Source organism: Nicotiana tabacum, chromosome 16 (genome assembly GCF_000715075.1).
Source record: "Nicotiana tabacum cultivar K326 chromosome 16, ASM71507v2, whole genome shotgun sequence".
Classification (NCBI taxonomy): Eukaryota; Viridiplantae; Streptophyta; class Magnoliopsida; order Solanales; family Solanaceae; genus Nicotiana; species Nicotiana tabacum.
Window position 1 is genome coordinate 95,458,928 of NC_134095.1, and position 8,812 is coordinate 95,467,739.

Below are 8,812 nucleotides of genomic sequence, written 5' to 3' on the forward strand. Positions count from 1 at the left end.
ACATGCACTGGTCCCCGCTAAGGCATGTGGGATAGAGCCAACAATTGCATTGAAGGTGCCTACCTGGTCTGATTCTGATGTGTCTGATGCATCTGACTCATCCTCGGCAGTTTGATGAGCATTGATCTTTATGTTTGGGCATTCATTGTTCCAATGTGCCCCGCCACTTCTAAGGGAGGCTTTCTCCCCTGATTATTGTTGATGGATACAGCACTGTTGCTGCTGGAGGGAGGAGTCTTAGATTTGGATGCACTCCGATCTCCCCCACTTTTGCTTGGGCCACCATTGTTGGGATGGTTCCCGTTGAATCCCCCTCGGACAGGCGGCTGGATCCTATCGTTTTGAGTTCCCAAGTGATAATCGCCAAGGCATTCTGCAGCTTGAATGGCCTTAGGCAGGGTGTCTACCCGTTGTCGCTGTAGTTCCATACGGGCATGAGGTTTCAAACCTTCTATGAATGCGAAGAGCTTGTCTTTATCCCCCATGTCGCGTATGTTAAGCATGAGTGCGAAGAATTCGCGCACGTACTCCCGCACTGACCTGGTGTGGTGGAGCTCCCGTAGCTTTCTCCTTGCATTGTATTCACATTTTCGGGGAAGAACTGCAGGCGGATGGCTGCCTTCAATTCATCCCATGTCTGGAGAGTATCTTCACCGGCCTTGATGGCTTCGTATTTGACCCGCCACCAAAGTTTGGCATCGCCCTGAAGATACATGGCAGCAGTTGCTACCTTTTTGGATTCTTCCAAATGGCCTACGGCATCGAAGTATTGTTCGATGTCGAAGATGAAGTTTTCCACTTCTTTAGCATCCCGGGATCCGTCGCATGGCTTTGGCTCCGGTATCTTAAGTTTTTGTGGAATAGGGGTGAGGTTTGCTGCACCCCTGATGTGGTTGTCGCCTCCTCGAAGTAGGCTCTGTAGGGAAACATTGACAACATTGAGCTGGCCTGTAAAGTCGTCTATAGTTTGCTGCATGGCAGTTAGTCTGTCTACCTCTTGTTCACGATAGGCGAAATCGTCGGCACGCTCCTGTTAGATGTCCTCAAATTTGCCATGAATATTGGCAGTTTCGATGGAAGTTGTTTGTCTTTCATCCTCAGAGTCACGACTGATGTTAGCAATGTCATTTTTCGCCTGCCGCATTTGGCAGTCTAGGTCGTCCAACCTTTGCACTAGGTTGTTGTTTTGATCAGGCACCATATCCACGATGGGTCGTAATCGGTCAACCGTCTCTTCTAGGGATGCTAGGCGCTCCCCATGATTCACCATGGTCAGAAATGGTGATGATGGCAAATGTGTTCCCTCGTCCGATGCCGAGCCTAGGCTCTGATACCAAGTATTACGTGACGCCTTCCTGATGTTCCTTGGAAGGGCAACGTAAGGCTAAGAAACCGATGTCAGTGCGGTTGTTGTCCGCCAATGAGGTCCCCTCCGCACGCTAGACTAGATTGTCAATGTCGTGTCGGAAAACCAATGCCACGAACAATTTTGGAAGTTGAGAGAGAATTGAGTTTTGAATGATGATGATGATTTTATTGATGAATGAAAGTTGATTACAAAAGATGCAGTGTCGAGGGGGAAAGACACCAGTACAGAAAATTGATTGCTTGAAAATGTTTGATTGCTTGATCCCCCTAATAATGCTTAAAAAAAATAAACCAAAGTTACATGACTTGCCCTAATAAAGCTGTAGAAGCACACTGAATGAAAATAATGTAAACTAGCCTATAATTACAATGAAAAGGACTTAGTTTATTACAATGTAGAAACAAGTCCGATGGCAGCAAATTTGTCTTGCGGGTCAAGGTCTACGCGTGCGGTCTGTTGGTGCGCGCGACATTTGTTGTGTTTGCCTGAGGCTGCGCGTTGGTGCTTGGCATCAGGGTCTGTGCGCGAGGCGCTGCTGGAATGGGCCTGCAGTTGGGCTCTAGCGAGGCATCAGGATCTGCGCACGCGGCATTGTCAGTGCGCGCGGCGCTGTTGTCATTGACCAGCCGCTGGGCACTGGCGAGAGGCATCGGTGTGGCGACAGAGGCGCATGCGCGCTTGTCACTTGGCGCAGCCAAAGCCACGAGGCCAACCATGGCGCTAGGCATTGTGAGGCTTGCTAGGCTACCATGGGGCACGACCAAGGGGTCATGGGGTGTGTCTAGAAAGCAGCCCATGACATTCTCCCCCACCTGAGTTGGCGCCGTCCTCGGAGCCTTATGATGATGATGATGATGATTGTTCTAGTGGTTGATGGTTGGGAGGTCTGCGCCCCTCTATTCTTTGAGCTTGTTGTTGTAGCGATGTAATGATTTCATGCGGCTGACATGGAAGACTGCAATTAGTCCCAAGTTTTTCAAAGCCTCCAATGGTCTCATAAGCCTCAATTCCATAGACAAATTAGAGTCTAGGTGCATCAAAGTTCCCTAAGGGTCTCAAGGACCCTGAGCAATGCTTACACCTAGACTTAGCAACCAAGAATTGAACCAGTGCAGTGTGGAAAGGCCAACCTCAGTATGCCAGAGTTCAAAGGGCTCTCAAGAGGATCCCAAGGCAGTACACATACTAGAGGGGACGGAACTTATTGACTAAGAGTTAAGTGAAAGTGCAGGACACAAGTTGAAAAAGGTTTATTAAAGATTATATTAGAAAGTCTGTTTTGAAAGTAATTAGTAAACCAACAGAGATTTTTGAAAAAGGGATTGGAGTAGTTAACAAAGCTCAAACACCTTAGGATAGGATCACACACAGCTAGTTTACAGAATCCAAATGAATTCAGTAGTCACACAGGGGTCAAGGGGTTTGGGACACATAGACATTTGGCTGCAAGCATATAGCCCAGCAAAGGTCTTAGGACTGGTTTAGACATGCTCAAAAATAGCTGACACTGGCATAGTCACAAATTAGACATGAAGGACACAACCACATAGAGGGGTGATAGGGATTTGGGAATTCCTGCGGATATAGGGTGGTAGGGAGACAATAAATAAGAGATAACTAGTAAGGCATTCCCAGAAACGCACACAAGGGAATGCACTAATCTAAAGGAAAAGGGAGACATAATAACATGCTGATAATGTGTGACGACCCGGTCAGTCGTTTCATGAGTTACTGCTCCGTTTTCCCTATTTCTACTTCTTTATGCTTCGTTATCCGTGTTTTATGTGATAGGGTTGATTAGTTTGAGTTCGGAAAGGATTTAGTTAGAAATGAGACACTTAGTCTCTTTTAGAGGGCTCGGATGTGAGTTCTGATGGTTCGGTTAGCTTCAGGAGGTGATTTACGACTTAGGAGTGTGATCAGAATTGGTTTTGAAGGTCCGGAGTAGGATTAGGCTTGAATTGGCGAAGTTAGTATTTTGGAGATTTCCGGTTGATAGGTGAGATTTTGATCCGAGGGTCAGAATGGAATTTTGAGAGTTGTTGTAGCTTCGTTATGTCATTTGTGATGTGTGTGCAAAATTTCAGATCATTCGGACGTGGTTTGGTTCGGTTTTTGATCGAAGGCGTATTTCGGAAGTTTTTAGAAAAATTTAGGCTTGAATCGATGTGAATTGACGGATTGGGTGTTGTTTGAGGTATTTTGATGATTGGAACAAGTTTGAATGGGGTTTTAGGATGTGTTGGTGCTTTTAGTTGAGGTCCCGAGGGCCTCGGGTGAGCTTCCGGTGGCCTATTGGGCTAGTTTTGGTGTTGGATCATTGCAGAACCTGTTCAGCTGTTGCAGACGAAATTGGCCTTCGCGATCACGTAGGGCCAATCACGATCACGTAGAAGGATTTTGGGATGGTTTGCGTTTGGCCTTCGCGAACGGTGCGAGACTGGTGCTTCGCGTTCGCGTGAGGGTAGGTCGCGTTCGCATAGTGGTGTTGGCGCGAGAAGGGTCCAGGAGCCGTTGCTCTTCACGTTCGCGTAAGTGGGACCGCGTTTCCGTAGATTGAGGAGTCTAAGGCATCGCGTTCGCGAGCCCTTGGTCGCGATCGCGTAGAAAGAAATCTGGTCAAGTTAAATTTGTGCATCGCGAACACGAGAGTTTGATCGCGTTCGCGAAGAAGGAAAGTCAGAACTGGGCAGAAAGTTTATAAGTTATTTCATCCGCAATTTTGAGCCATTTTTCCTCCATAGCTGAGCATTTTGGGCGCTTTTTGAAGGTGATTAAAGAGGGATTCAAGGAGAATTGATTGGAGGTAAGATTTATGAACCTAAAACGTCATTCTATTGTGAAATTAACCTAGAAATTCATGGAACCTGAGCTAAAAATGGAAGAACTAGGGCTTGGGATTTTGAACTTTTGAATTGGGATTTGAAGGACCATTTGAGGTCGGATTTGAGAACTTTTGACATGTATGAACTCGTGAAAGGATAAGGAACCCGTTGATGTGAAAATTTCTGAGTTTCGAGAAGTGGCCTGGGGCTCGGGTTTTTTCTAATTTCAAGATTTTTGATATTTTTCGATTATTTTTGCTTGGGCTTTGTTCCCTTAGCATATTGTGACGTATTCGTTCTGGTTTTGGTCAGATTCGACGCGCGAGGAGGCCGATTTGAGAGGTAAAGGCGTCGCGAGCTAGAGATTAGCTGGTTTGAGGTGAGTAATGAATGTAAATGATGTCCTGAGGGTTTGAAACCCCGGATTTGCACATCGTAGTGCTATATTGAGGTGAGACATGCGCTTGATGATGAGCATGGGGTCGTTTACTATTGGGGATTGTGACTTGGTCTGTCCCGATTGATGATTTTACCACGTATTTGATTGAAACTTATTTGTTATCATCATTATTTGGACTGATGTTATATTTGGGCTACGTGTCAGCTATTTGAACCCTCCAGGGATTTTTATCACTATTACCTCACTGTTTTGACTTACTCCCTGAACTCAGTTGTACTGTTTTCCCCCTGTTTTACAACTTCGCCACTTTTTACTCAGTTTTGGAACCATAATGATATTTTAAATGATGTTTTGGGCTGAGGCCTACTATTTTACTAATGCCTGAGGGGCTTATGTGATTTCTGGACTGAGTATGGCCGAGGTCCAGATGTGAGGATACAATGATACTGATATGAGACTGAGGTCCTAAGATACATATATATATACTATGATGTGGTTGATATTGATATAAGGCAGAGGGCCTAGATTTGATGCCACGAGATGGATTGATATTGCGCTTAGGCCGTAAGGGGCCCCTCCCGGAGTCTGCACACCCCCAGTGAGCGTAGGTACCCAGTTGCGACATGAGAGAGAGAGAGAGAGCCCGAGGTGCTGGTATTGTTCCACGTGTTTATTTTTCTTTAACTGTTTGTCTCTTATTGCTTATCTGTTGTAGAATTATCTTATTTCGCTTTTCATTGGTTTATCGTTTCTATACTACTTGTTTAACTGCCCCATTATAAATTACCCTGTGTATATGTGATTTCCTACTCTCAGTCATTATTTATGCTTATTACTCACTGGGTCGGAGTACTCACATTACCCCCTGCACCTTGCGTGCAGATCCAGGTGTTCTAGAGGCTGAGTGAGAGCTTTCCAGTCAATCAGCATTATCCGGGAGTATCAAGGTAGATGCATGGCGACCGCAGCCCTGATTTCTCCCTTCCTTCCTATTGTATTTCCCATTCCTAGACTGTTTGTGTAGTAGGCTGCTGAACTTGTATTAGAGGCTCGAGACTTGTGGCACCGAATCGGTGTGGGCTATGTAGTAGTATTATCTTTTGACATTCCGCATATTTAACTTGTTGTTTCAGAACCTTATTATGTTAATTTGATAATTAAACTGTGTTAGCTGATATTGGATTTTATAAGAAAATGGGTTGTGGTTGATAGTTGGTCAGGCTTTCCTAGCAAGGTGTTGGGCACCATCACGACCGGGGTTGGGGTCGTGACAAGTTTGTATCAGAGCCTAGGTTACATAGGTCTCGCAAGTCAAGAGCCGGTTTAGTAGAGTCTCGCGGATCGGTACGGGGACGTCTGTATTTATCGTCGAGAGGTTGCCGAACCTTTACGAAAAACTTCATATTCTTGTCGTGCGAACTTGTTGGTCCGAGTACTAAATTTCTGTTATTCTATTCTCTCACAGATGGTGAGGACGCAAGCTACCGGACAAGGTAGACGACCACCGGTGCCACCAGCTGAGACCACCAGAGGCCGTGGATGTGGTCGTGGTCGTAGTAGAGGCAAACCAGCGAGGGCAGCACCTGCAGATCCACCAGCTGCCCTAGCTCTGGATCAGGCTCTAGCTACGGATGCTCCAACAGCACCAGTTCAGGCACCAGTTGTGCCCATCATGATTCCGGGTCTTCAGGAGGCCTTGGCATAGATCTTATCAGTTTTCACTGGCCTGGCCCATGCAGTTTTAGCCACTACAGCAGCAGCTACTTCACAGGCCGGGGGAGGCAATTAGACTCCCACTGCTCGCACACCTAAGTAGGTAGTGCAGGGACTTCAAATGCTGGGGGCACCTCCAGCCCAGCCGGTTGCACCAGCTCAGGATTTTGTGGTGCCAGTTATGCCGGATAATGAGCAGCATCTTGAGAGGCTTGCTAGACTCCAGCCTCCATCATTCAGTGGTGTTGAGGGCGATGATGCCCAGGGTTTTCTTGATAAGTGTCAGTGGATGCTCTGTACAGTAGGGATTCTTGAGTCTAGTGGTGTGGCATTTACCACCTTTCAGTTCTCGGGGGCTGCCTTCACTTGGTGGGAGGATTTTGAGAGGCGTAGGCCTGTCAGTGCAGCACCCGTTTCTTGGTAGCAGTTCTCCGCTCTCTTCTTGGAGAAGTATGTACCGCAGTCTCGCAGAGAGGAGCTGCGTAGGCAGTTTGAGTGGTTGACACATGGGGATATGACTATGTCCCAGTATGAGATGAGGTTTTCTGAGTTGGCTTGTCATGCCATCTGGATGATTCCGTCGGATCGTGAGAGGGTCAAGAGATTTGTGGATGGCCTTAACTACCATCTCTGTATTCTTATGACTAGAGAGAGAGTATTAGGTGCTACATTTGAGGAGGTGGTTGATAGAGCTTGTGATATTGAGACGGTTCGCCGTCGGGAGCGAGAGGAGAGGGAGGCCAAGAGGCCTCGAGGATCGGGCAGTTACAGTGGTGTTCCTTCGAGGGGCCAGTTCCAGTATGGTAGAGGTCATTCTTTAAGGCCTGCTCAGTCGGCCCGTCCAGAGTATCATGGGGCATCTTCAGGTCGTGGTCATCATGGGTCTCAGCAGGGCTAGCCTTTATTCAGTGCCCTCCCAACTTATAGTTCATCTTGTGCCCCGTCAACTCAGGGTTCTTCTGCGCCGAGTGCATCTGCTAGTCACTCTAGTGCGAGAGGTTCCCATCAATCCCCTTCTCCAGCACCTGGAAGTTGTTTTGAGTGCAGAGAGTTTGGGTATATGGGGAGGCAGTGTCCTCGCCGTATTGCCAACTCGTCATAGCAGAGGGGTCAGCCCTCTACTTCTGCTCCAGTTACTTCACCACCCGCTTAGACAGCTAGGGGTGGAGGTCAGGCAGCCAGGGGTTGCCCTAGAGGGGGAGGTCGATCAGGTGGTGGCCAGGCTCATTTCTATGATATTCCAGGCAGGACAGATGTCATTACTTTAGATGTTGTCATTACTGGTATTGTTTCAGTCTACCACAGAGATGCCTCTGTATTATTTGATCCTGGTTCCACCTATTCTTATGTGTCCTCGTATTTTGCTCTTTATTTGGATACGTCCCGAGAGATTCTTTCTTTACCTATTCATGTATCAACTCCGGTGGGAAATACTATTGTTGTAGACCGTGTGTACCAGTCATGTGTGGTGACTATTTGGGGTCTGGAGACCCGAGTGGATCTATTGCTATTAAGCATGGTAGATTTTGATGTCATTTTGGGCATGGATTGGTTATCTCCGTGTCGTGCTATTCTAGACTGTCATGCTAAGACAGTCACTCTGGCTATACCGGGTGTACCGCGGATCGAGTGTCATGGTGTGACTGATTATGTTCTTAGTAGAGTGATCTCTTTCTTGAAGGCCCAGCGTATGGTTGGGAAGGGTTGTCTTTCATATCTAGCGTTTGTGAGGGGTATTGGATCTGAGACTCCTAGTATTGATTCTGTACAGTTGAGAGGGATTTTCCCGATATATTTCCTGTAGACCTGCCGGGTATGCCACCGGACAGGGATATTGATTTTGGTATTGACCTGGTGCTGGGCACTCAGCCCATTTCTATTCTGCCGTATCGTATGGCACCAGCAAAGTTGAAAGAATTGAAGGAGCAGCTTCTGGAACTCCTAGATAAGGGGTTCATTCGGCCTAGTGTGTCACCTTGGGGTGCGCCAGTTCTGTTTGTGAAGAAGAAGGATGGCATAATGAGAATGTGCATAGATTATAGGCAATTGAACAAGGTAACAATTAAGAACAAATATCCTTTGCCTCGCATTGATGATTTATTTGACCAGCTTCAGGGAGCGAGAGTATTCTCCAAGATTGATCTCCATTTGGGCTATCACCAGTTGAAGATCAGGGATTCAGATATTCTTAAGACTACTTTCAGGACCAGATATGGTCATTATGAGTTCCTCGTGATGTCTTTCGGGCTAACCAATGCCCCAGCAGCGTTCATGCATTTGATGAACAGCGTGTTCCGGCCTTATCTTGATTTGTTCGTTATAGTATTCATTGATGATATTCTAGTGTACTCGCGTAGTCAGGAGGAGCACGCGGAGTATTTGAGAGTTGTGTTGCAGAGATTGAGAGAGGAGAAGCTTTATGCAAAATTCTCCAAGTGTGAGTTTTGGCTCAGTTCAGTGGCTTTCTTGGGGCATGTGATGTCTAGCGAGGGTATTCTAGTTGAT